Raw genomic sequence first — 27,652 nt, 5'->3', positions numbered from 1 at the left:
TTGGCACTCATGTCGGAGATGGTGCAGATGATGGGCTTGTCACCAATCAGTTCCTGAACGAGACATTTGGAATTGACACACAGGTAAATTACTAATTTGACCACATTTCATACGTATAGTGAATGATTAATTAATTAGGATTTATTGACATTGTTCAAAATTTAGGGTCAAAGTGTTCCTGGGCCTAGCAGGGATCCTCCAGGCCCATTTTTTGTCCCTTCGATGAGTCCTGAGGTATGTATCAATTTAATCATTTTAATTAATACATATATTTATTACGTAATCATATTAAGGATTGACCAAAAAAAATATGCATGTGCATTAGTTCTCCACAGGACCTTCAACCTTTACCATAGACACAGAGCAGAGACATCATACGAGCTTCACATAGGTATAGTTGTTTCATGTTAATTTAATTCATTTGATTATATTTATTCCATGTTTCATGTTAGATATAACGTGTATTGTATGACATGCAGCTCATGATGTCGGACACACCTCCTTATCTGCGACAGTCTGTTGATAGTGGAGTGACTGCAGCTGTGGCTAGCTCACAGCCACTGACGGAGGTATGAAAGAATTTTCTTCATTTTAGTTGTTGTTTATAATAGTTAATCTCAAAATTTCTAATGTTATTTATAATTTATTATATTTATTGAATTGTTGTAGGGTCTTGTCACGCCTGATCGTCCACGAGCATTTGAGGTGGACTTACAGAGTGACTCTTTGTTGGCGGTAAGAAAATAATTGATTTTGTGAGTACATATATTTGATTTCAACGTATAATAAATATTGATTCATATCTACTTTCTTTGTATCAGTTGGACCTAGAGAAGAGCCTCAACAAGAGGTCAAGTGAGCGTGTCAGGAGGGCCCCGTCATCTCCACTGTCTCCCTCCACACGATGGCAGAGGACGTCGAGAGACTTGTTTCCTTCCCCTCGTGGGAAGGAAAAGATGTAGTTGAGATATTTGATACATATATATAGAGACTTGTTTCCTTTCCCATGTATATATATAGGCATTTGAGAGACATATTCGATACACATTTGATGTACATATGACATTCTATATTTGATGTATGACATGTTTGATGTATGACATTATTGGTTAATATATGATATGTTTATTCATATATGACATTATTGGTTATCATAATATATTATGTGTTTGTTAATGTATATGACATTATTGGTTATCATTTTATATTATATGTTTGTTCATGTATGACATTAAATTAGATATGTTCGTGTATGACATTAAATTAGATATGTGCATGTATGAAATTAAATTCAATTGCTAGAGAGTTGCCATTATGTCTACCAACTAGTAGATGTTCTTTTTTGCTTTATTATTATTTCTCAAAAATTGCAAAGAAGCTGTTTCTGGTGAATAGTTGTAAACAATTGTGATCATCGACTTCATGTACTCATGGTTTTGGCTGCGAACACTTGTAACTTTGGCTATAAGCATCCATGGCTTTGGCTATGTGCACTAGTGGATTTGGTTGTAGGCACAATATAGCCTTGGCTGTAGGTTGTCTTTCTTGTTGCATGTCGAAGTTACCTTCAAGAATATCATTAGTCTAAGATCATTACAATTAAAATACTATGACATAATACCTTGGAAATAATAGTCTTTAACCCATTACTTTATTTGTTAAAACATCATGTAGTATCTACTATAGTCCTTCTACTCAAATATGTTTTATAAAATACTTAGTATGGCAAAGAAATGTCTATGGAAAGCTTGTCAAATAGGATATTGAAGAACTAAATGTGGATAGTCATTAGTACCCATCAATAAGAACATGGACATCTTTCTTAAGCAAGCCATATGACATTAGCAAGTAATTTATAAATTTCCTTTGCAAATAACTAGAAGATGTTATGAATCTTAATACAGAGTCAATCACGAACTCATTATTCCATCCAGGAAGCATATATCACCCTAAGCCAATTAACCGATAGGATAAAAGTTAATTCAATTTCAACAAAATTTTGAGTATAACAAGCATCTTAGGGATTCTTACAAGAATTAACACGATGTTCACAAGAGCATTACAAGTTCTTGTAATGCTATTTCACATATTGTAATCATATTCAGTTTTGAATGGCCATTTGTGTTACAAGCATAAATGTTCTTTAAGGTCTTTTAATTCTAGACATGAATTTTATTATGAAGCTTTTTTATGACAACCCACTCAATGCATATATTGTTGTTCCACATTATGCTAATTTGACTTTCATTGGTTGATTTGGGTCTAGACATGACATTATTCACTACCTTTTTTATATATTATCTTTTTGTAGTGAGGTTTTGGCCTAAATGAATGTATTAATCATCGAAGTTGTGAACCTTGGTCGAGATCCTTACAAATATATTTTCAAATTGGACCTCAAATAGTTTTCTCAGTCACCCCCTGTACACAGATACTGAAATTGTAGTTAATTACAAAATTAATACTGAATTAACACAAGTTTAATTGAGAAGTATTATGTTCCTCAATAGGCTAGATTATTATTGACCGGGAAGCTTTATCTTAGAGCAGTTGGTTTCCTAAATCTTTAGCGCAATCACAGTCTTATGGAATGTGGAATTAGGTCTGCTAGCTAAGGAACGTTCTTTAAAAGGTAGAGGAAACTCAAGACTCACGTGTTTCCAATCAATATAAATGTTTAAATCGCTTCTCTAATTTTTTCTATTTATGATCTTCTTAAAACGTAACTTTCTAAATGCATTGATGGGGAAATAAAGATCTTCTAGGAACTAAAGGCTAATCATGTTTAATACTTACAATTCTCTGTTTTTATCTAATAATTTAAAAAAGATTGTACAAGTGTTTTCAAAGAGCAACACTTGTCACTAACATCATAAGAAGGAATATCCACAGAGACTTACCACTGATCCCCCACCACCAAATTCAAGAGAAAACAAAATTCCACTACTAAAGAGATAGTAACGATGATCATCCCTAGTCTCTCCCTTATCACAAAATGATTACCATCAAAATTTGCATTTCCAATTGCGTCATGTGTGTTGAAGCGATAGTAACATTTTCACTCTCTTACCTAATGTCTCCCATTTCTGAAACTCCTGGGGAAGGGCAAAGCCATCTTCTCAGTACTTCAAAATACAACAAGTTCCATTTTTTCACATATTGATAATCGTTGACTTAAAGTATAGTCAAAGTATTGACAACCCATAGATATGCCCCGTCAAAGATCGCAGCCCTGTGGCATTTAGTGACCCTTAGGGACATTCTGGTTCAGCGTACCTGAGAACGTTCGAGCACTGAAGGGGATAGGAAGAGGTTTTGGATAGGGTTTACCCGGCCACCCAGAGCTAATGGAGCAGACAGTTTGATCCCACAATGAAAGATGAGAGAGATTTGGCAGTTGGCAACTTTGTACTAGCCAACACTACAAGTTTTAGCATCACCCGAGATGGCATTGTAGAATGAAAATAGAATGTGATCTCCAAAAAGCGAGAGAGGTTATTGTAGGTCTCTGCAACATAGTCTTGTAGGAATTGGAATCTCATCCATATCTCACACGAGCTCTAAGATATACCCCATCAAAGATCGCAGCCCTGTGGCATTTAGTGACCCTTAGGGACATTCTAGTTCGGCGTGCCTAAGAACGTTCGAGCACTGAAGGGGAAAAGACAAGGTTGGGGATAGGGTTTACTTGGCCACCCGGAGCTAATGGAGTAGACAGTTTGATCCCATGACGAAAGATGAGAGAGATTTGGTAGTTGGCAACTTTGTACTGGCCAACACTACAAGTTTCAGCATCACCCAAGATGGTGTTGTAAAATGAAAATGGAATGTGATCTCCAAAAAGAGAGAGAAATTATTGTAGGTCTCTACAACACAGTCTTGTAGGAACTGGAATTGCATCCATACCTTGCACGAGCTCCGAGATATGCCCCATCAAAGATCGCAGCCCTATGGCATTTAGTGACCCTTAGGGACATTCTGGTTCAGCGTGCTTGAGAATGTTCAAGCACTAAAGGGGATAGGAAGAGGTTAGGGATAGGGTTTACTTGTCCACCCGGAGCTAATGGAGCAGATAGTTTGATCCCACGACAAAAGATGAGAGAGACTTGGCAGTTGGCAACTTTGTACTAGCCAGCACTACAAGTTTCAGCATCACCTGAGATGGCATTGTAGAATGAAAACGGAATGTGATCTCCAAAAAGTGAGAGAGGTTATTGTAGGTCTCTACAACATGGTCCTATAAGAATTGGAATCTCATCCATATCTTGCACGAGCTCCGAGATATGCCCCGTCAAAGATTGCAGCCCTATGGCATTTAGTGACCCTTAGGGACATTCAGGTTCGGCATGCTTGAGAATGTTCAAGAATTGAAGGGGACAAGAAAAGGTTGGGGATAGGGTTTACCTAGCCACCCGAAGGTAATGGAGTAGATAGTTTGATCCCATGACGAAAGATGAGAGAGATTTGGCAGTTGGCAACTTTGTATTGGCCAACACTACAAGTTTCAGCATCACCCAAGATGGCATTGTAAAATGAAAACAGAATGTGATCTCCAAAAAGTGAGAGAGGTTATTTTAGGTCTCTGCAACATGGTCCTGTAGGAACTAGAATCGCATCCATACCTCGCACGAGCTCTGAGATATACCCCGTCAAAGATTGCAGCCCTATGGCATTTAGTGACCCTTGGGGACATTCCGGATTGGCATGCCTGAGAACGTTCGAGCACTGCAGGGGATAGGACAAGGTTGGGGATAGGGTTTACCCAGCCATGCGGAGCTAACAGAGTAGACAATTTGATCCCACAAGGAAAGGTGAGAGAGATTTGGCAGTTGGCAACTTTGTACTAGCCGACATTGCAAGTTTCAGCATCACCCAAGATGGCGTCATAAAATGAAAACAGAGTGTGATCTCCAAAAAGTGAGAGAGGTTATTTTAGGTCTCCAAAAAGAGTGTTTAAAAATGCAAAAACAGTGGGGGGTCCTTTGTATGGTTTGGGAGTTTGACAGTTAAAACTAGAAATTGTCCTAGTAGTAAGTGTTGGTAACAGTTTTGAAATTTGATTGTTGAGTGTTGATAAACCTCAAGTTTGGGATTTTTATTGTTGGTTTGAGTCTATAATAACCATTTCCATCTGAAAAGTTGAGTTTTGAAACCATTTAAGAAGTATTTGCATAGTTTTCCCTAAAATTTGAGTGCATAAAAAGGGGTATGTGATTGCTCCCAAGGTGGATTTAGTGTTTTCTCCAAACAAGACTTGCATTTTATGTTTGAAGTCATCTAATATAACCAAAGTGAAGGTGTTTGAACCATTTTGGGGTTCTAGAGATGTTGCAAAGTAAGAGTTCTAGAAAGCCCTAGGGTAAAGGGGCTAGAAAGGAGGGTTTTGTAAAAACCATTGTAAAGTTGATCATGAGACCAAAAAAATAGAAGAATCCTTGCATTTGAGTCATGTCTTAAGACTTTTTTGGGTCATGGGAGTTCCAAAAGTCAAGGGATTGTGAGTTACTTTGTAAATGGCCTCAAACTAGGCCTAGTTGGCAAACTGAAATAGCCAGTTTTGAGTGATATTTTACAAAAAAAGTGTAGTTGGTTTTGGAGTATATTTTAGAGTGAGGATAAGGGTATTTTAATCACCCAATAGTTTTGGAATTTCTATGGAAAATTTTGGAGAAAACAACAAATTAGTGACTGGCAAGGGCTAGTTGGAACAAGCCTAGAAGAGGCAAAATTGAGAAAGTGTAAGAGATGAGTTGCTGAGAGTGTGCAAGGAGTTGGAACATGTTAGATGAGATGTTTTGAGATGATCCAAGGTGTTGAGGCCATGATATGATGCCAAGGATGAGTTTTGGTACTTGCATAGGGTGTTCCAACCAAGCTACAAATGCATAGGATAGGACCTTGTAAGGTACTTGCAAATTATGGTTCTAATGCCGACAAAATAGAACTCCCACCAAACTTGGAAATTTACCTTATCTTTAATGTCAAGGACTAAGTTTAATATAAAGGGCCTACATTCATAGAAGGACAAACAAAATCAAAGGTTGAAGAATTCATTATCCCATTATAATCTCAACCAAAAGCTGAAAAGGTTATGGATTCAAGAATCAAGAAGAAGACTTGTCATGGCACCTATATGGAGCATCTTATCAAATGGAAGGATCAACCAGAATCTGAATTAACAGGGATAGATGAGAGTGATTTTGGAAAGAAAGGTATTCCTACAAAATTCCTTTAGATTTATCCACCATGAGTTCTTTGTCACATGGGGAGAATGGTGCAAGAGCACCTAGTGATTTTGAAAATTTTGGCCTAATTGGGGCTCTAGACCTAGTAGGTCAAGTAAGAAAGAAAAGGACATCTATGATTTGGGTTGGTGAGTGGAGTCTTGTGATGATTAGGAGAGTTTGGAAATATCAAGTTGAGGACCATATAATAACCCTAGATATTGCATTGGGGTTTGTGCCCAATTTTTCTTAGTAGAGAGAAAATGCCTTCATTTGAATATTGGGGTGATTGAAGTTGACATAGTCAATTGGTGTGCATAGATCCTAGGGAAGGGGATAGTTGGGAGATATCCTCTTGGGAATAGGGTTAGGAAGAAACCCTATAGGATCAAAAGAAGTCATTGGTTAGTTTGGGCATAGTAGCCTAAACTAGCAGGGTGGGTCTCCTTACATTACTGTTGGTTAGAGAATTCCAATTTTTATTTGTTCAAGGCTAAGTGACATATAAAAAACTATATTTTCAATTATGATCTCAAGGCATGCATGGCAGTCCAAGTACATGGATGGATGATGAAATAATTATTCTTGAATTGGCTAGACCACTTTGTAAGAACAATTCCATGTGGGGTGTTTCTCTCAAAAAGGTGTCTTCTAGTATTTGATGATCATGGAATCCATATGACATGGAAAATAATTGATAAAGCAAAGAAGTTGGGCATAGATTGTGTGTCACTTGTAGCATATACCATCTATAGGTGTCAATCATTAGATGTTAGATTTTTCTCACCATTAAAATCTTACTTAAAACATATTTGGAATGTGTGGTTGGCTAGGAACCCTCAAATCAATATTGGTCATGAGGAGTTAGGAATGTTATCCAGCAAAGCCTCCAATTTGGCACTTACACCCGATAATATAATGAGTGGTTTCCATAGGATAGGGATATGGTCTTTGAATAGGGAGGTTTTAGTGAATGATATAGGCCCAAGAAAGTGCTTCATTGTTGATGAGGATGGAAAATAGGGATCTAAACCACAACCCACAAGTAGTGGATCAGAAGAAACAACTACTTTAGATTATGCAAATATTGATGAGCTGTAAAGCGAGGGGGAGGAAATCACTATTGAATCCTTCCTAAAAATCAATGGCTTATTAGATGAACCAATTAACACTTTGTTGAGGAGTTATGAACAAAATATGAAGGGACTAGGTACAATTGCACCTAAAAATACCCAACCAGAAAACCTGAACCAGCCAGTGGACTATTATAGGAGATAAAACCTTGAGCATACAACAAACATTGATATTAGATTAAGCTTGCTAATGCAAGATTCACAACCAGATTGGTTGTAGGAGGTTGTCACAAACCTTGGGTAACCAAATACTTGTGGGGATGAAAATGTTTCCCTTTTAATTCCATGCCCACCACATGTTGACCCCAAGGATGTCATCTAATGCTTTGCAAATGGTGGCAACCATGATGAAATAAATAGTTAACAATTTTTCGATACCCAGGCCCAAAATGACTATGATGGAGATGTTGATTTTATACGTTACATGCCACTAGATAGAAAACAACGTAGTGGTTTACCCAGTAGATTCCTATAGCTACCAAAGAAAAGGATACAAAATTATAAGGAACAAGAGAGACTAAGAAGTTATTTGAGGCTAATGCACTTTACATGAAGGAAATATTCTGATATACCTTTACATGAAGAAATATTTGAGGCTAATGCCTAACATACCTCTTCTCCCATAGCATAAATCACATTCTGATATGTTCAATGCTCTAATCCCTAGATTAGGAAATATTCTTACTTAATAAGTGTAACCCCAAGCATTGTCACCATAGTTGGTAACAAATGGTGAGAGTCCCAATCAACTAGTGAAAAAAATGACTAAGTTGATGGAGCTAAATCCTACATTACACACATCTCCTAGTAGTGGACAGGAGGATGTTGGGATTGGGAGCATAGCACCTATTCCCTTTCCTAGTTTTATGGACAATTGATGGGAACTCAAGTAGATGGGAGAAATTCCAATTTTTTTGAAGTGATAAAGTTTTGTGATGTATTTAGAATATCTAAGATAGACTTATTTTTTATGTGAACTAAACCATTCTTACATTACTATTTAAATGTATTTGTATTGTTATAATAGTTTGATTGTTGGTCATGGTGTACTACTAGCATACCTAAAATTTTAATTAATTTTTTTGGTAAATTAAGTCGAGAGATATCTAATTTAAAATATGTAAAGTTTAGAAATATAAATAGTTCATCATAGAGATATTATAGAATTAATTTATTTTAAATAATAGAAATAAACATAAAAAATAGATAGAAATAAATAATAATAATTTTATACAAAAAGTTTTAATTTATTTTAAATAATTAAATAATAGAAACATCATAGAATTAATAATTCAGTATAATCATAACAAATAGACACTAAACAATCCCAAATTCAAACATACAAAGGTCCAACTAGAATAATGACTTTAAATAACCAAATACCAAAGCCAAACAAAGGAAATGGGACTTTTACCTTAAATGAATAAATTGCATGAAGAAGGGTGGCTAGCTGTTTGGAAATCTACTTATTTTTCTTCTCTCCTTCCTGTCATCCAAGAGAACATGCAATGAAAGAAAAATATCGTCACAATAAGAAAATATGAAAAATATTGTTCTAGCTTTAAAAAAATTGGAGACATCAAAACATAAAATCTAGAATATAAACAAATCAAAACATAAAATCTATGATTTAAACTAAATCTCATCACTTACGCATCATAACAATATGGTCCACCTTAGTCATGTGGACAGTCTTGGGGAAGAGGTTGCAACAATGTATTTGGATCCAGTTGATCACTCTTTCTCTCTCTCCCTCTCTCTGTATTCAATCTAATGAGCCAACTGGATCTGCTCGACATTTTAATGTCTCAAGTATTGCCTCATGGTGTGACTCGCGAACTTTCCAAAGATTCTTATTATGTGGTTTTCCACCATATTTTATCAAGTGTACATTTGATGCGACAACAAGATTTGAATAATGAAGAATCTTCCTCTCTTTTTGCCAATCCTTGAATAACCACAAGTTAGGGTTGTTCATAGAATATCGTCTAAGCCATGTGCCGATTACAACCACCGCACCGACATGGTACTCTAAACCTTCACCATCTATAACCGAGTGATCCAATTTTTTTTGGCTTGAACAAAATGACACAAATAATAATATGTACCTTCTTCATTGTCTTCAGGTGCAATAACAGCAAAAACATAGCCTACAGTGACAAATGTACAAAATGCGATCATTAATTCAGAAAATACTTGCGTAAAAGTTATAAAGTTACATATTGAAATTACAAAGATATATAAATATATATATTACCAGGTTGCACTAGATCAAACAAGCAATCAAAGTCAATAGAAGATTCCATCTATACCAATTCTAGTGCTTGTGGGGGACGATAGGTGTCAGTTGGGTCCAAAACCCATATATCCCATTTGTCCACCCCTTCAGTCGACTCACAGTCATCCCAATTTTCCTCTGCACATGATGGACAATAGGATGCCATTTTTCATGTGTGGATACTCCATGAACCTGCATCAAAGCTTCTAAAAGAGTGCAACTCACTGGATCCTGTTAGTGTGCAACAATCTTGACATGGTGCAATGTTAGTATTATCTATCAACCAAAAAAATCTATGAACCGTAAACTCGCCTTCCTTACCTGGACCCATTGTAGCGTTACACCACTGGACGATGGATTTTGCATCTGTCAATATTGATCCATCTTTGCACTATAGTTCTTCATGAGCTAAGGCTCTTTTGATGCATGCGCCTACACCATTGTGCTCTCCCTTTCCATGACCAGCCTCTGTGAAATTCCACATATATTGAATTCTACACAACTTGTGCATCCTGCTCAACCAATAGAACATCCGTACATTCTTGAATTGAGATGCACAATTGTCTGACCAAATAATGTGCTGATGATATGTGATGCCCCTGTTAGCCAAATCTCCATAAAATAGTTGAAAACAACCATGTAGGAACTCCATAGAATGTGATCGATCATTGCTGATGTAAAAATGGTACTCCCTCAAAATCTTCCTATCATCCTCTGTACTTGTAGGTGAATGCATGAATGTTATGTGAACAAATATGGAAACTTGTTGAGAAGTATAATACTTTTCTTGCACCTCATTTTGTGGTTGTAGTGTGTAGTTCTCTACGAAATCTACAACCAAAACAATGGTATCCAGTGGAAACGTATCCTTGCACAACTTGAATTGTAAATCCAACCATCGAGCTCTATGGGTATGCCTTGCATACTCATAAATAATGTTTTCACGAAAAATATTCATGAACTCATACATTGGAATCTTTTCAATGACTAAATCACATCTTTTACCATGTTTCCCATCTTTTACAACATATGTCACTGTCTTAAATTTTTCGTAATCTACTATTTCATTTCCAATTGCATGTGTACTATCCATATGTTAACAAGTTGATAAAAGTTGCAAAGAACCACAAAATAAGCACGTACCATCCAAGCATGATGTCTTGTAAAATTGTTGGTCGTCCCTTATTGCACATAAAATGTTGGATATGAATTCCCTTGAAGATCTTGGTGGCTCATTTATGTCACAATCCTGCAAAACAAACTGAGAATGCAAAATTATGCATATATGCCTAAAAACATCAAAATGGTTAGAAAATTCAATATGTATCCTACAACAAAAAGTTGTGTGTGTGTGATTTATCTTCACATAAAAAGGTTTACCCATCTCAAAAAATATTTGACTTATTCAAATTTGAGGATACATACCAATAAATTATGCAAAAAATTGTGTCTGAGTTGTGTCCAAAAAATTTTGTGGCTCGCGATTTTGGCTACCAATCCTCCTTCTTACAACATCTCTTTGATTAGGGGAAACACGTGTGTTATTTTTCCAAAAATCTTCGATCAATGATTTCAAGGCTTCACTAATTTCTTTATCCTTTCGTGGTAGTCTACTGCTAAATGTCCATAACTCATTTTTTGTTGGATCTTCCAATCTCTCACGCCTTAGCATGGCTCTCCTTAGAGTACCTCTACCAATTTTTAATGTTTTGCTTGTCTTTCTCATGAATCAAGCTTTCTTCATTTTTCTACTTACTATTGTCGATGTAAGTACTCGTCTTGCGATATTACTATCTTTGGTGCGTGATTTAGAATCCACTTTGTCATAAGCATTCATTAGATTCTTTACAATATTTTTTTCATTTGAATCATCCATCATTCTTAGCCCAAGAATCTTCATGATAGGCCTAAATTTTAAATTTCTCATCATTTCAAAAAATAATTGGCATTGACCTGTAATATTTAATTCATCAAAAAATAATCTCCACATACGATTAACTTTTCTTTGACAAGTACGCTTGCTAATCTTGTCAGGCATTGATTTCAAAATGTTACTATCAATATCAATCAAATATTTTGGTCTTCTAAAATGAATTCTAGAAGGTGTTATAATCTCTTCAATTCTCTCAACATTTTGAACATCAACATAAGGTTGAGTGTATTGCGTATTTTGAACCGAAGATGATGTGCCTTGGCAATAAGATGCAAAAGATGGAATATCACCTACTTGATGTGTTGATGTTGTGCCTTCAACATGACATGATGGAGTGTGTATATCATCGGATCTACAAATCGGTGTCTCTTCAACATGAGAGGACGATATGACTTCAACATTGGAAGATGGTGTAGCGGACGATATGACTCCAACATTAGAAGATGGTGTAGCTTCATAATTCAATTGTCTTCTTGAATGTAACAGTCTCATTCATTCTCTTTGTCTTTCCAATTCTTCCTCTTTGTTTCTTGGTACCGGTGGTTCTTGATCCTCTTTGAAAGTCAATTCTTCATTATTGCTTTGCAATTTTTTTTGCTCACGTAGTAATTTCATTTTATCTCTTTTAATTTCCAAATCTCTCTCCCTATCTTCATTTGTTTGATTTTTTGGTTTCTTCTTTGGCATGATGATGATTTCTACATGTCAAATTATTCAAACATTTGAATTACTTAAAATGTGTAAATTACAAATTATTCAAATACATATAAAAATTATAATTATTTGAATGAATACACAATATATATATAAAATGACTTGTCAAATTTTTAACCATTTCAAAATAACATTTCATTGAAACATACAAATTTCAATGAATTCACTATATATTAAACAACATATCAAATTATAATCAAATTTGTATCTATATCAACAAACAATATTTAAAATAGATTGCACTAACCTTTTCTATACAAGGAATATTCAAAAAGTCTTCAAATCATGTATCCAATGATTGAATTTGGTGTTTGCTAGCTTCCAAAAGTGTTTGCCACCTTGAAATAGTGTTTGTTAGCTTGAAATAGTGTTTTCCACCTTGAAAGAGTGTTTGTTGTGTTGAAACCCACAATTTCTGTCAGGATAACAAAGTGCAAAATAGAACAAAAGTAGAGAATGAATGAAACGGGCCCCAAAGTTGTTTTTTGACCATTTTTAGGTGATTTCACATAGCGCGTACACGCTATATGTGAGAACACATCACTCTCCACCCTCCCTACTCTCTCTCTCTCTCTCTCTCCCTACTCTCTCTCTCTTCCTACTCTCTCTCCCCTCTCCCATCCCCTACACTCTCTCTCTCTCCCCTCTCACATCCTTTACTCTCTCTCGCTCTCCCTCTCCCACCGCCTACTCTCTCTATCTCTCTCACCCTCTCTCCTCTCCCATCCCCTACTCTTTAGATCTCTCACACACACTCCCATCCTCCCTCTCCCACTTCTTACTCTCTCTCTCTCTCCCCCATCTCCCTACTCTCTCTCACACTCTCACATCTGCTACTCTCTCTCTCCCATCCCCTAAACTCTCTCTTTTACAGATACACACTCCCATCCCCCTCTCTCTCTCCTCTCCCATCCCCTACTCTCTACTCTCTCTCTCCCATCCCCTACTCTCTCTCGCACACTCTCTCCCATCCCCTACTCTCACTCTCTCTCTCTCTCCCATCCCATTCTCTCTCTCTACCACCTCCTACTCTCTCTCACACTCTCTCCCATCCCCTACTCTCTCTTACACACACTCCCATCTGTCCCTCTCTCCTATCCGCTACTCTCTCTCTCTTGGGCTGCTCTCTCTCTCTCTCTCTCTCTCCTCTCCCACCACCTACTATCTCTCTCTCTCTCCCTCTCTACTCTCTCTCTCCCATCCCCTACTCTTACTCTCTCTCTCCAATCCCCAACTCTCTCTCTCACTCTCTCCCATCCCCAACTCTCTCTCATCCTTTTACTCTGTCTCTCTCATCTCGTACTCTCTCTCTCTCTGCCACCTCCTACTCTCTCTTGTTAGAGTAAATAATTAATATTTAATTATTTATTCTATTGCTTAAGCTTACTTAGGTCATGCATTTATTTAATATTTTATATTTAATTCATATTGTGGTTAGTTGGTGACAACACGGGAGTTTGTTCCCTTCTAGTTGTCACACTTATCTTCTACCACCTTCCAGCTTGTTCTACAAGCTTCCATGAGCTCTTTATATTCGGGCTCTCTCTCATTGTATTTCAATCATATTATAACAACAACATCATTTCTTATTGTAAATACATTTCTCATTGTGTTTGCATTCATGGTGTCTCTCATGTCCGTTTAGGGTTTTGCCCGTGCTCCATGCTCTTCCCTTCTATGGCTTCTCTTTGACAGGTTTCGCATGCAGGTGATCTTGGCGTCTTCAGAGTTGGCTTTCCTCAACTCCAACATGGTATCAGAGCCTTCCTACTGCAGCTTCGTTAAAGAAATTTTGAAGCCGTGATTTGGAGTCACAAACCCTAGTTTGTTTGTGCAATTTTTCTTCAAATCAGGGGATCAGAATTTTTTCAGAGCACTTTCAGCCCAAACGGACATCACCATTGGATCTGGAAGGCCGTTTGCAGTCAGGATTCATATAAAACTTATCGTTTTTGGAGACAGGGCAATTTTGGCAAATTTTTGAGGCCTTCAGTATATTTCTGGGTGCACCGCCGCCGCGCCACCTGCGCACAGCCCGCAGCGGCCGCAGCAAGCAGCGCCGCCCGCGCTCCGTCGTGGCTCGGCCTCCTCCCGGTCGTCACCCGTCCGCCGCCCTCCGCCGGCGGCTCCTCCGTTTTGCTGCCCTGCGGCCACCTCCTCTGCCAACGCCACTCCGACAGCTCCGCCTCTAGTCAGCGCTAGCTCTGCAGCATTTATTGCACAGTCAGCGACATGTGGCATCTTCTGCCGCGTCCTGTGACTGACACGTGGCAGGCGTGCCACGTGGCACATTGCCACGTGGCCCCTGCCACGTCATCATCTGTACTGCCACGTGGCACTACCACGTGGCACTCTTTTTTGCTGCGACGGCCACCAAACCATCAAATTTAATCGGCTGACTTGCTGATGTCAGTGCTGCATCAGCCCTTGCATGCACCTCTCCCGATTGCTTTTGGACCTACCTTTGGTTTTTTGGCCATAACTCTTGCATACGGAGGTATTTTTCCGATCCGAAAGAAGCGCCGGAAAGCTGGTTCCGAGATGGAGATTTTGGTGCAGGTATTTTTAGGTTTTGATGCTTTTTTATTGCTCATTTTTTCTGTTGAAGTCTGAAGTCCTGTTTCTGACTCCGGCATGCATATCTTTTGCGTCCCATGTCAGTTTTTTGAAAACTTTATATTTCTGGAAAGCTGGTTCTGTGTTCTTTTCAGAAATGTAGTTCTTTTTCTTCATTTTTGGCCTCTTCTCTTTCTATCATAGTTTTGGCATTTTAGCTATATGGTGGATATTTTGAGTATTTTAGGCCCGAGGATCGTTTTCCTGGCATGGTTTGCTTTCTTTTCGGCTATTCTTTCTTTTGTTGCAACTCTTTTTCAGTTCTGATCATTGTAGCTATCCTTTTGAAGCACTTTTCTATTTCGCACTGAGATAAACTGTCACTTTTTCATTCTAGGAGTCATGAACGTTGTTTTGAGTCAGCTGTGCATGCACTATTTCATAAAGCACCATGGGGGGGATTATTTGTTTTCTGTTTTAGGCATTCTCCCTTTGTCAAGTGAGTGTCCCTTCCATGACATTAGCCCCATGCAGAGTCAGTTAGACCGTGTCTTTATCGGTGTCTGTACCTCTTTCCCTCTCTCCTCGTTCTTGGTTCGTTTGCAGGAGACTTTGGCTCACCTTCTCAGTTGCCTGTCATCACACCCCGTCTGCATTAAGGGGGGGTTATGCTGTGTTCTAATGCATCCATGGTTTGATGGTTCGATAGTGTGAACTATGTATTCAGTGGTTGATCCTATATACAAGGTGATTGCAGTGGCTGGCTACCTATGCATTTCGATGAGATGGATCATCTACCATATAGACATGCTCAGTTCGTGCCTTCTTCTTCCATGGAGGTTTCTTTAGATCAGCAGTTTGGCAGATTTGTGGCTTCTTCATGCTTCAGTGATGCTGGTTCTTCATGATCATTCCTTGTTCCTGTTTTAGGGGACAATTTCCCTAGTTGGAGACTTCTTCCGTTCTTCACTAGGTTCTTACCTCTTTTTGGGGGAGGGTTTTTCCCATGTGGTTTTCTCTCTTTCCTCGCTTACAGAGGTTGCATTTTTCTTGCATTGTACATGGGTACCTAACATGGCCTCGTTGTCGGGACCCATTATGCATTTCATCTTTGTTTTGTGAGCTTAAGGCATTTCCCTAAGTTGCACTTAAGGGGGGGTGTTAGAGTAAATAATTAATATTTAATTATTTATTCTATTGCTTAAGCTTACTTAGGTCATGCATTTATTTAATATTTTATATTTAATTCATGTTGTGGTTAGTTGGTGACAACACGGGAGTTTGTTCCCTTCTAGTTGTCACACTTATCTTCTACCACCTTCCAGCTTGTTCTACAAGCTTCCATGAGCTCTTTATATTCGGGCTCTCTCTCATTGTATTTCAATCATATTATAACAAAAACATCATTTCTTATTGTAAATACATTTCTCATTGTGTTTGCATTCACGGTGTCTCTCATGTCCGTTTAGGGTTTTGCCCGTGCTCCATGCTCTTCCCTTCTATGGCTTCTCTTTGACAGGTTTCGCATGCAGGTGATCTTGGCATCTTCGGAGTTGGCTTTCCTCAACTCCAACATCTCTCACACTCTTTCCCATCCTTTCACTCTGTCTCGCCCATCTTGTACTCTCTCTTTACCACCCCCTACTCTCTCTCACACGCTCACACTCTCTCCCATCCCCTACTCTCTAGATTTTTCACATGCACTCCTATCCCCCTCTCTCTATCTCCCTCTCCCTACTCTCTCACACTCTCTCCCATACCCTACTCTCTCTCTCTCACTCTCTCCCATCCCCTACTCTCACTCTCTCTCTCCCCCATCCCATTCTCTCTCTCTCTGCCACCTCCTACTCTCTCTTACACTCTCTCCCATCCCCTACTCTCTCTTACACACACTCCCAGCCGCTACTCTCTCTCTCTCTCTTGGGCTACTCTCTCTCTCCCCTCTCCCATCCCCTAAACTCTCTCTTTTGCAAATACACACTCCCATCCCCCTCTTTCTCTCCCCTCTCCCATCCCTTACTCTCTAGATCGCTCACATGCACTCCCATCCCTCTCTCTCCTCCTCTCCCACTCCCTCTCCCACCACCTACTATCTCTCTCAAGTTCTCTCTCTCCCTCTCTACTCTCTCTCTCTCCCATCCCCTACTCTTACTCTCTCTCTCTCCAATCCTCAATTCTCTCTCACACTCTCTCCCATCCCCTACTCTCTTTGACACTCTCTCTCATCCTTTCACTCTGTCTCTCTCATCTCGTACTATCTCTCTTTGCCACCTCCTACTCTCTCTCACACTCTTTTCCATCCTTTCACTCTGTCTCTCCCATCTCGTACTCTCTCTTTGCCACCCCCTAGTCTCTCTCACACTCTCACACTCTCTCCTATCCCCTACTCTCTCTCTTTCACAGACACACACACACACACTCACTCACTCACACTCCCATCCCCCCTCTCTCTTCTGTCCCATCCCCTACTCTCTAGATTTGTCACACGCACTCCCATCCCTCTCTCTCCTCCTCTCCCACTCCCTCTCCCAGGTCACCTACTATCTCTCTCTCTCTCCCTCTCTACTCTCTCTCTCCCATCCCCTACTCTTACTCTCTCTCTCTCTCTCCCATTCCCAACTCTCTCTCACACTCTCTCCCATCCCCTACTCTCTCTCACACTCTCTCCCATCCTTTCACTCTATCTCTCCCATCCTATACTCTCTCTCTCTGCTGCCCCCTACTCTCTCTCTCACTCTCTCCCATCCTTTCACTCTATCTCTCCCATCCTTTCACTCTGTCTCTCCCATCTCATACTCTCTCTTTGCCACCCCTTACTCTCTCTCACACTCTCACACTCTCTCTCATCCCCTACTCTCTCACTTTCACAGACACACACACTCTTATCCCCCCACTCTCTTCTCTCTCATCCCCTACTCTCTACATTTGTCACGCACACTCCCATCCCCCCTATCTCTCTTCGTCTCCCTCTCCTACCGCCTACTAGATCTCTCTCTCTCTCAAGTTCTCTCTCTCCCTCTCTACTCTCTCTCTCTCCCATCCCATCCCTTACTCTCACTCTCTCTCTCTCCCATCCCCTACTCTCTCTCACACTCCCATCCCCTAATCTCACTCTCTCTCTCCCATCCTGTACGAGCTCTCTCCGCCACCACCTACTCTCTCACTCTCACTCTCACACTCTCTCCCATCCCCTACTTTGTCTCTCTTACACACATTCCCATTCCCCCTCTCTCTCTCCCCCTCTCCCACTCCCTCTCCCACTACCTACTTTCTCTCCCCCATCCCCTACTCTCTCTCTCCCCTCTCCCATCCCCTACTCTCTCTCTTTCATAGACACACACTCCCATCCCCCCCTCTCTCTCTCCTCTCCCATCCCCTACTCTCTAGATTTGTCACACACACTCCCATCCACCCTCTCTCTCCCTCTCCCACTCCCTCTTGCACCACCTACTATCTCTCTCTCTCAAGTACTCTCTTTCCCTCTTTACTTTCTCTCTCCCATCCCCTACTCTCACTCTCTCTCTTCCATCCCCTACTCTCTCTCACACTCTCTCCCATCCCCTACTCTATCTCTCTTATACACATTCCCGTTCCCCCCCTCTCTCTCTCTCTCACACTCCCTCTCCCATTGCCTACTCTCTCCCATCCCCAACTCTATCTCTCTTACACACTTCCATTCCCCCTCTCTCTCTCCCTCCCACTCCCTCTCCCATCACCTACTATCTCTCTCTCTATGACTCTCTCCCTCTCTCTCCCATCCCCTACTCTCACTCTCTCTCTTTTCCACCCCTACTCTCTCACACACTCTCACACTCTCTCCCATCCCCTACTTTCTCTCTTACACACACTCCCATCCCCCCTCTCTCTCCCTCTCCCACTCCCTCTGCCATTGCCTAATATCTTTCTCTTCCATCCACCCTCTCTCTCCCTCTCCCACTCCCTCTGCCATTGCCTACTCTCTTTCTATCCCATCCCATACTCTCTCTATCTCTCTCTCCCCTCTCTCATTCCCTACTCTCTCTCTTTCACACACACCCATCCCCCCTCTCTCCTCTCCCATCCTCTACTTTTTCTCTCACTCACTCTCCCTCTCCCATTGCCTACTCTCTCTCTCTCTCTCTCTCTCTCTCTCTCTCTCTCTCTCTCTCTGCTACCCCTACCCTCTCTCACATTTTCACACACTCTCTCTCTCTCTCTCTTATACACATTTCCATCCCCCCTCTCTCTCTCCCTCTCCCACTCCCTCTCCCATCGCCTACTCTCTCTTCCATCCCCTACTCTCTCTTGCATCCCCTACTCTCTCTCAAGCTACTCTATCTTCCCCCTCTCCCATTCCCTACTCTCTCTCTTTCACACACATGCACTCCCATCATCCTCTCTCTCGCTCTTCCTCTCCCACTCCGTCTCCCACCACCTACTCTCTCTCTCCCCCATCCCCTACTCTCAATCTCTCTCTCCCAACTTGTACTCTCTCTCTCATCCCCTACTTTCAATCTCTCTCCCCCATCCTGTACTCTCTCTTTGCCACCTCTACTCCCTCTCTCACACTTCCTCTCTCTTGCATCTTGTACTCTCTTTGCCACCCCTACTCCCTCACATTTCCTCTATCTCCCATCCTATACTCTCTCTGCCACCCCTACTCTTTCTCACTTCCTCTCTCCCCTCTCCCATCCCCTACTTTCTCTCTATCTCTCTCACACACACAAATAGCCATTCCCTTGCCCCACCCCCCTAGCTCTCTCTTCGTTTTGGTTTGCAATTTAGGTCTCAATAATGCATGCGCACTACCTCAAATTCAATAGCATTTTAATAGCATGTTCGCACTATAGGGCACACGCGCTATTCAAAGCTTTGCATTAAAACCAAGCCTAAGGCTTGGTTTTGACTCAGAGATCCAACCCAAAGGTTTGGAGTTTATAAATAGGTCTAAGACATGTTTTCCAGCAAACATACAAAAAATGATTGATTTTTCTTGTGTGCTCCCCTTCAAGATTCCTCATGGTTGGGTATCGATAAGATCAGATTACATAACATTATAGGTCTCTGTGTTAGCTATCTGACCATATAATTTATTTTTAATTTGAACTATTTTAAGTCTTTCATCTATAATTTCTTTTGAATGTATGTTCATTTTTTGTCAAAAACCACCATGTACTAATTGGGCTTTAGATTTTAGCTCATTCATCAAATTTTGTAACAACTTAGTTTTTTAGAAAATAGACTCCATTCTACACACTTTGAAAAAAAGAAGTTTTGATTTTAGATTAGTTTTCAATCATTTCTAGGGGGAGCACACAGATATTTCACATTTTTGGGATGGATCTAATTAAAAAATTCATTAAAAAAAAATACACATTATAAAATTACCTGAAAAATCTGGGATAAACTACATAGTGTTAGGTAACTTTTGACCAGAGCGATTAAAGAATTTCAAAAAAAAAGTTAAAATTTTAGGGGGACCACACTTTGTACTATGTTATGTTTTTTTGGAATAAACAGTACCACTTTCTGTGGCCCCCTTTTTTGAGGACCTAAAACTAAACCATTTTGAAAAAAAAATTAGTAGTTTAGAAACTAGATTCAAAGGACTATGACTTTTGTTTTTGTCATATCTTAAAATTTTGAGCGTAACTATCTTCAAATTCTTGTTGAAGTCTAGAATTTCCTAATTTCAGGAAAAAGGTGTCCACTTATACCCCCTTTTTGGCACCACAACTTTGTGCTCTTACCCCTATATGAATAGTGAAATAAATATGACTCACACTTAGTCGAATTGGTTAAGTTACTATCGAGTATTATATTTGTTACTAAGTTCTATAATTGCTACTAAGTTTCAAAATCTGCATTCAATTCATGCTAAGTAGTATCTACCAAGTTGATCAGTGACAATGCTAACCAAGCTTCATAGTACTAACTAAGTTGCATAGTGTCAATCGTGTTCTCCAGTGTCTACTGAGCTTGCATTGTCAGTTATGTGAATCTAGTGTTGATTGAACCAAGGAGTGTCAACCAAGTGATTCAATTTATACCAAGCTTGTAGTGTTAGTGTTGACCAAACCATTGAGTGTCAACCAAGTGATTTAGTTTAGATGTCGAGTTGTTGGATACACTTGATTAATTGTTTGTTGTCTTTGATGTTACACAAATGTCATATCAGTTGATAGTCAATTCATGTTGAGATCACTTGGTCAATGAAGATAGTTTTCCTAGTCTATTGAGCATTCTTGAGTTTACTCTATGTAGAATACAATTTCTACCAAGCTCACTTGGGCATCAAAGGAAATTATGCAAAAAAGAGTGTTAACTGAGCTCACTTGGTTAACAAAGGAAAGGTTGAATAAAGTCAGTGTTAATCGAGTTCACTCATTTACTAAAAGAATTTTGTAAGTTCATAGTGTTAACCAAGATTTTGTTGGTTAACACAAGAAATTTCTTTAGAATTAGTTTCTATCAAGCTGGGTCAGCTACCAAAGGATTTTCTTATTTTGGCACGTAAAGATTAATTGTTTTACCTATTGATTCTAGTTGAGTGAGGTGATGAATATTGGTTATTCTAATTTGTATTTGAGCTGACTTAACATTCTAAAAGGCATAAGTAAAAGGTCAAGTTGTGATTTCAAAGTGCAAGATGCAAGTTGAATAAGTTGAAAGAGATAATAAAAGAGGAAGTGAACTTGAAGGATAAGAAAAATATCTTTGTGGAGTAGAAAAGTGTTATTCGATCATGAAGGATTAAGTATAAATTTCATCTAGAGATCTGTAATTAGCAATTCAGTTGCATCAAAATCAAGTCATTTTATTGTTACTTTCTAACCATTGTAGTTTACAATGAACTAAAATCTCTTAATAGAGTTGGTTTAACAACCATTTCTAAATTATGACACTATACGATCACAAATCCCATAATTAATTCACATGGGATTGTAAAAAAAAATTTGCATTATTGAAAGACTTAGGGTAGATTGTAGGTGTAGTGCTTTCACAAATAAGGAGGTTCAGATGCATATCATTGAAGTGGGGGAATGGGAAATTGGTGAGATAGATATGGGCAGGGACTTGAATAGGCTAGACTCCATGCAAATAGAGAACTTCAAAGATAGGATGGTTACCTAGTTTTTGTTGAAGGAGGGGGGCTTTTTGCCCTAGATGCAATCGATGGTAGGGTATTACGAGAATTGTACCCTTCAATTTGTCAATAGGTGGAACAACCACAAGATCACCATTAATGGAATCAATTTTCAAGTGAATGAGGAGGTGATAGCCATGGCTACCAATATTTCAATGAGAGGGAAGAAATAGAAGAAGGTCACTAAAACTACGGATGAGGCCAATATGAACAGTTTTTTTGTGGATGATGAGGAACTAGTGTGCTATAGACGAGGATTTAAAAGGGATAGATTTCCAAATCCATGGGACGATGTGTGCCTAGTTCTTATGAAATATCTAATGCTAGAGGGTAGGTTTAGTGTTTGCTACTGCTATCATTTCCCTTTGTTGAATCATTTTAGGATTAGGGATTTTATTTCTATCCCATTTTTTCTGCTACATTCTCTTGAAGATATGGTCAGTGATGTTAGGGAGAAGAGAAATAAAAGGAAAAACTTTACCATTATCCACCAAGGCCTTATATTTTTCCTGTACCAATTCTATCTTTCTCTTTTCCCCCCTAGGGTGGTGATGGTTGACAACCAGTGCCACCATCAGAGTTCACCCCTGAGCACCAGTACTGGAACTAAAATTCATACCCATGACCCTTCTCTAGCCATAAAAATAAAAAAATAAAATGCTTGATATAGTTGGGGAACAAAAGGGTAGTAAAAAATTTAAAATGGAAAACTATTGGTGGTGGAAGAAGAGGAGTCAGAGGAGGAGGCTGCAGGAAAGGCTAGGAGAAGGTCTAGGAGAATTGCCCAATCCCAGGCAAGGCACAAACAAAAATTTAGCAAGTTTAGAGTTGAGGAGGCTGAAGAAGAGAGTAAAGAAAATAATGATGAAGAGGAGGAGGAGGATTCCAAAGGAGAAGAAGGAAAAGAGGAGGTAGAAAAAGTATTAACTCGAAAAAAAATTCTATTGATAATGCCTAGTTGTATGCTAATAATACTCAAGCGTCTGTTGGCAATGCTACAACCACAAAAACTACCCATGTTTCTACCAACTTTACCCTTTAGCCCATCACCTTCTATGAGGATAGTAGCAAAGTGGAAACTTCTCCCATCACTATCTCCTCCCCATCCAATGAAAAAGTTAAGGTTTTTACTAACCCAAGGGTTTTATAGGATGATAACTAGGCATAGAATGCTAAAGAGGAAGCTAGAAAGGTGGTAGCGGATAATAAGGAAGAGACCAAGGAGCAATTGGAGGCATACACCAAATTGGAAAAGAGGGTTAAAACCTTAGAAGAAGGGTTCTTCCTCTTCTCTAAATTTTCCCTTAAGGTCACCCACACTATTGCCACTACCCTCCAACTGCTAGCTCAAGAGAAGGAGGACACTAGAATCGATATGGAGGGTCATAAGATCCTCTTTAAATTCCTTGTTGATGACTAGGCTCAAATTTTGATGGCTGTAAAGGGAAGGGAGAAAACTATCAATTAAATTTTTTTGTTTTTGGGGATCCTTGGATCCAAGTTTTTTTGTTAATATGTTGTTTTTGGTTTTTTTGGTTTCCAGTTGTTGCTTAGACTTGGGTCGGCATGGTTATGTCAATAGTTTTTATGATGAACTCTTGTAGTCTGATAGACTTATTAAACTACTACTATAGTTTAGTTGCATAAGTATTACTGTGGTTAAGTGGAACTTTTGTCACTATTGGTAATGTGTTGTTATTGTTAATGTGCTAGTGACTAGCTTTTTGGTTGTAAGGGCTGACCCCCTTGTTTTTGGTCTCTTTTTATTTCAAAATAACCATTTGTAAATCCTCTAACAAGGTGGCAATTCTATTGAATTTTTTCAAGACCTTTTGCAAGACCACTCCTAATAGGGTGATAAAATCCTTTAATAGGGACACACCTAATAGTGTGTTTTGTAACCTTTAACAAGATTGGCTCCTAATAGGGCTCACTTCAGAAGAGTGAAAAATAGTAACTAGTTACATTGGTGGTTTTTCCCAAACTGGGTTGCCATGTTAAATCCTAGTGCCTTATGTGTTCATGTTATTTCTTTCATGCTTGAAATTAAGTAATGATAACATCTTAAGATCTGCTAAAGTAATTCACACTCTACATTTACCAAGTTATAAAAAAATTTGTATGCTTACCGAGTATCAATAGTAATCAATTTTATAAGTCTAAATTTTATAGTTGACATCTAAGGGATCTAGGATTTATTGTAGTGGTAACTGATTCACCCCCCTCTCAGTTACTCCTCTTATATTTCCAACAATTGGTATCAGAGCTTTTGGTGCTTGTAGAAAAGGTTTCAAGGACCTAAGCTAAAGATCAAGATGTCTTACAAGAGAGAGATTCCAAAGTTGAATAGAGACAACTTTGTAGCATGGAAAGGACTTATGAGGTTTCACTTGGCTACCATCAATGATTTAGGATGAAAATATCTTGATGAAGAATATAAAACTCCCACTAGAACATTATTAGTTAAAGATATTTCTAAGAGGAAGAACCATAACATCACGATGATTGACATTGCATTTGCCCTCAGTTATGCTGAATTTGATGAGGTGAAAGACTATAAAAATGCTTTTAATATGTGGAAAAAACTAAAAGAGATCTATGGAGGAGATAAAAAGTAAGAAGAAACAAAGAAACAAGCCTTAGAGGACAATTTGATCAAATGAGGATGAGAAAAGATGAAAAAGTTGTAAAATATGTGGAAAGAATCAAGGCCAGTGTTAATGCAATCAAAGCATCTGAAGGAGAAATCAAAGAAGACACTATTGTATGTAAAATTCTTAGAACTTTTCTTCCCATCTATGTAATTAGAGTATCTACTATTCAAGAAAAGATATGTGATTCAAATAATACGATAGACTTGGATGCCCTAGTAGAAAGGTTGACAACTTTTGAACTAGACAACTTTGACAACTATGTTCCTGCTTCCAAGAATAATGAGTTTGCATTTGAAGCTAAACTCTCACTCAAAGAAGGCAAGAAAATAAAAAATAATCAATCAAAAAGTGAGAAAGAAACTAAAGAAATTTTTGATAGTGATCTTGAAATTGTTGAAGCTCTACTTGCAAAGAAATATTCCAAGAGTAGAGGAAAGTACAAAAGTAAAATCCCTCTAATTTATTTTTCTTGTGAAGAAATTGGTCATATTACTACTAGGTATCCAAAGAAAGAAGGCAATGAAGAGAAGAAAAGCCACAAGTACAAAGGCAAGAAGGAATTCAAAGGTTACAAATCCTACAAAGAAAAAGGTAAGAAAACTTGTTTTATGGCTAAAGATACTAATAACAATAAAGATGAAATAGTATATATTGTTGTAAAATTTTAATATGATGATGAAGGAGAAAAGAAGGCACTTGTCTCTCATGTTAGCAAAAATGACACATGGATCATAGATAGTGGATGTTCTCACCATATGAGTAGAGACAAAACTAAGTTTGAACATTTTGAACACTATGATGGAGGTAATGTAAGGTTTGGAAACAATGAACCTTGTTGCATAAAAGGAAAAGGCCGAATCTCGTTAACCAATGAACTTGTATGTGATAATGCCTACTGGGTTGAAGGACTAAAACATATTTTACTGAGTGCAGCATAACTGAACAACATTGGATTCAAGGTAGAATTCATGAATGACAAGGCAAGACTACTAGATAACCAAGGTAATCTAATTGGATCAAGTAGGCAAACAAAATCTAACCTAAATTATAGTGTGTGGTACATACAAGGCCTGATATTGCCTTAACAGTTGGGATAGTAGCAAGATTCTCAGCTAAACCTAGAGAAAACCACACGATGGCAATAAAAAGAATCTTGAGATATCTGAAAGGTACTAAAGACTATGGCTTATAGTACAAACTTGGAGGCAACCTTGACCTAAAAGTATTTAGTGATGTTGATTGGGAAGGAAATCTTGTTGACAAAAAAAGCACTAGTGGTGAAGCATTCTTTCTTGGTAAAAGGATGGTATCTTGGACAAGAAAGAAGCAAAACTACACATCTCAATCCATAGTAGAAGCAAAATATGTAGCAGCAATAGTGAATTCTTCTAACATTGTTTGGCTCAAATAGTTATTGGAAGGAATGAATGTTGAAATCAAAAAACCAATAGTAATTTATTGTGATAACACTAGTGCAATAAACATATCAAAGAATCTAGTGATGCATTCCAAAACAAATCACATTGCTATAAAACAAAGCACATTGCTATAAACAAAGCCATTACTCAAGGATGCATTTTTTTTTATCTAAGAGGTAAACTAGGGGTCATTCCCCTATCTAAAGCTCACTAAATAAAAGTTTAGTAATGCATCAAAAAGAACCAAGTTGAAGATCAATTAGTTGATGCAGTATTGATAAGGACATATTGTAGATGAATCTATACTCAAGGTACATTGGCACTAATCAAAATTGTCTTTGGCATGTGTTATCAAAGAGGGACAAGTTTACTATCATATCTTTCTAAAATTTTATAGAGGGAGAAGTTAAGAAGTTCATTCACAAAGGGAGAATACTAGAAGAGAAGTTTTCTATATAAAATCAAAGAGGGAGAAACTTTCTGACAAAGGAAGTCTTGTTCTCAAAATTTCATTGTGCTATGATATGTTGTGTTGCCATCAATGCCAAAGAGGGAGATTGTTGGATACAATTGATTAATTATGCATTGTCTTTGATGTTACAAAAATTTCATATCAATTGATAGTTAGTGCATGTCAAGATCACTTGGTTAATGAAGACAATTTTCCTAGTCTACTAAGCATTCTTGAGTTTACTCTATGTAGAAGGTAGTTTCTACCAAGGTCACTCAGGCATCGAAGGAAGTTATACTGCAAAAAGTGTTAACCAAGATCACTCAGTTAACGAAGGAAAGGTTGAACAAAGTTAGTGTTAACTGAGTTCACTCGGTTACCAATAGAATTTTCTAATTTCATAGTGTTAACCAAGCTTGTGTTCCTTAACACAAGAAATCACTTTAGAATTAGTTTCTACTAAGCTGGGTTGGCTACCAAAGGATTTTCTTATTTTGGCATGTAAATCTTAATTATTTTACCTATTGATTCTAGCAAGAATAAGGTGATGAATATTGTTTATTCTAACTTGTATTTGAGCCAACTTGACAATCTAAAATGTATAAGTAAAAGGTCAAGTTGTGATTTCAAAGTGTGAGATGCAAGTTGAATAAGTTGAAAAAGATAAGAAAAGAGGAAGCAAACTTGAAGGATAAGTAGATATCTTTGTGGAGTAGAAAAGTGTTATTCAATCAGGAAGGATCAACTATGAACCAGAGTAGAGATCTATAATCAGTAATTTAGTTGCATCACAATCAGGTCATTTCATTGTTACTCTCTAACCATTGTAGTAGTAAACTAAAATATCTTAACAAAGTTGGTTTAATAACCATTTGTAAATCCTCTAACAAGGTGGAAATTCCATTGGATTATTTCAAGACCTTTTGGAAGGCCATTCCTAATAGGGTGATTAAATCCTTTAATAGGGTCACACCTAACAGTGTTTTTTGTAACTCTTAATAGTATTAGCTCCTAATAAGACTCACTTCAGAAGAGTGAAAAATAGTAACTAGTTACATTGGTGGTTTTTTCCAAATTGGGTTTCCACATTAAATCCTAGTGTCTTATGTGTTCATGTTATTTCTATCATGCTTGCAACTAAATACTAATAACATCTTAAGATCTC

The sequence above is a fragment of the Cupressus sempervirens genome, chromosome 10 (assembly GCF_028749045.1).
Source record: "Cupressus sempervirens isolate cs-2001-9-10 chromosome 10, ASM2874904v1, whole genome shotgun sequence".
NCBI lineage: Eukaryota > Viridiplantae > Streptophyta > Pinopsida > Cupressales > Cupressaceae > Cupressus > Cupressus sempervirens.
Note: the sequence above shows the minus strand (reverse complement) of the source record.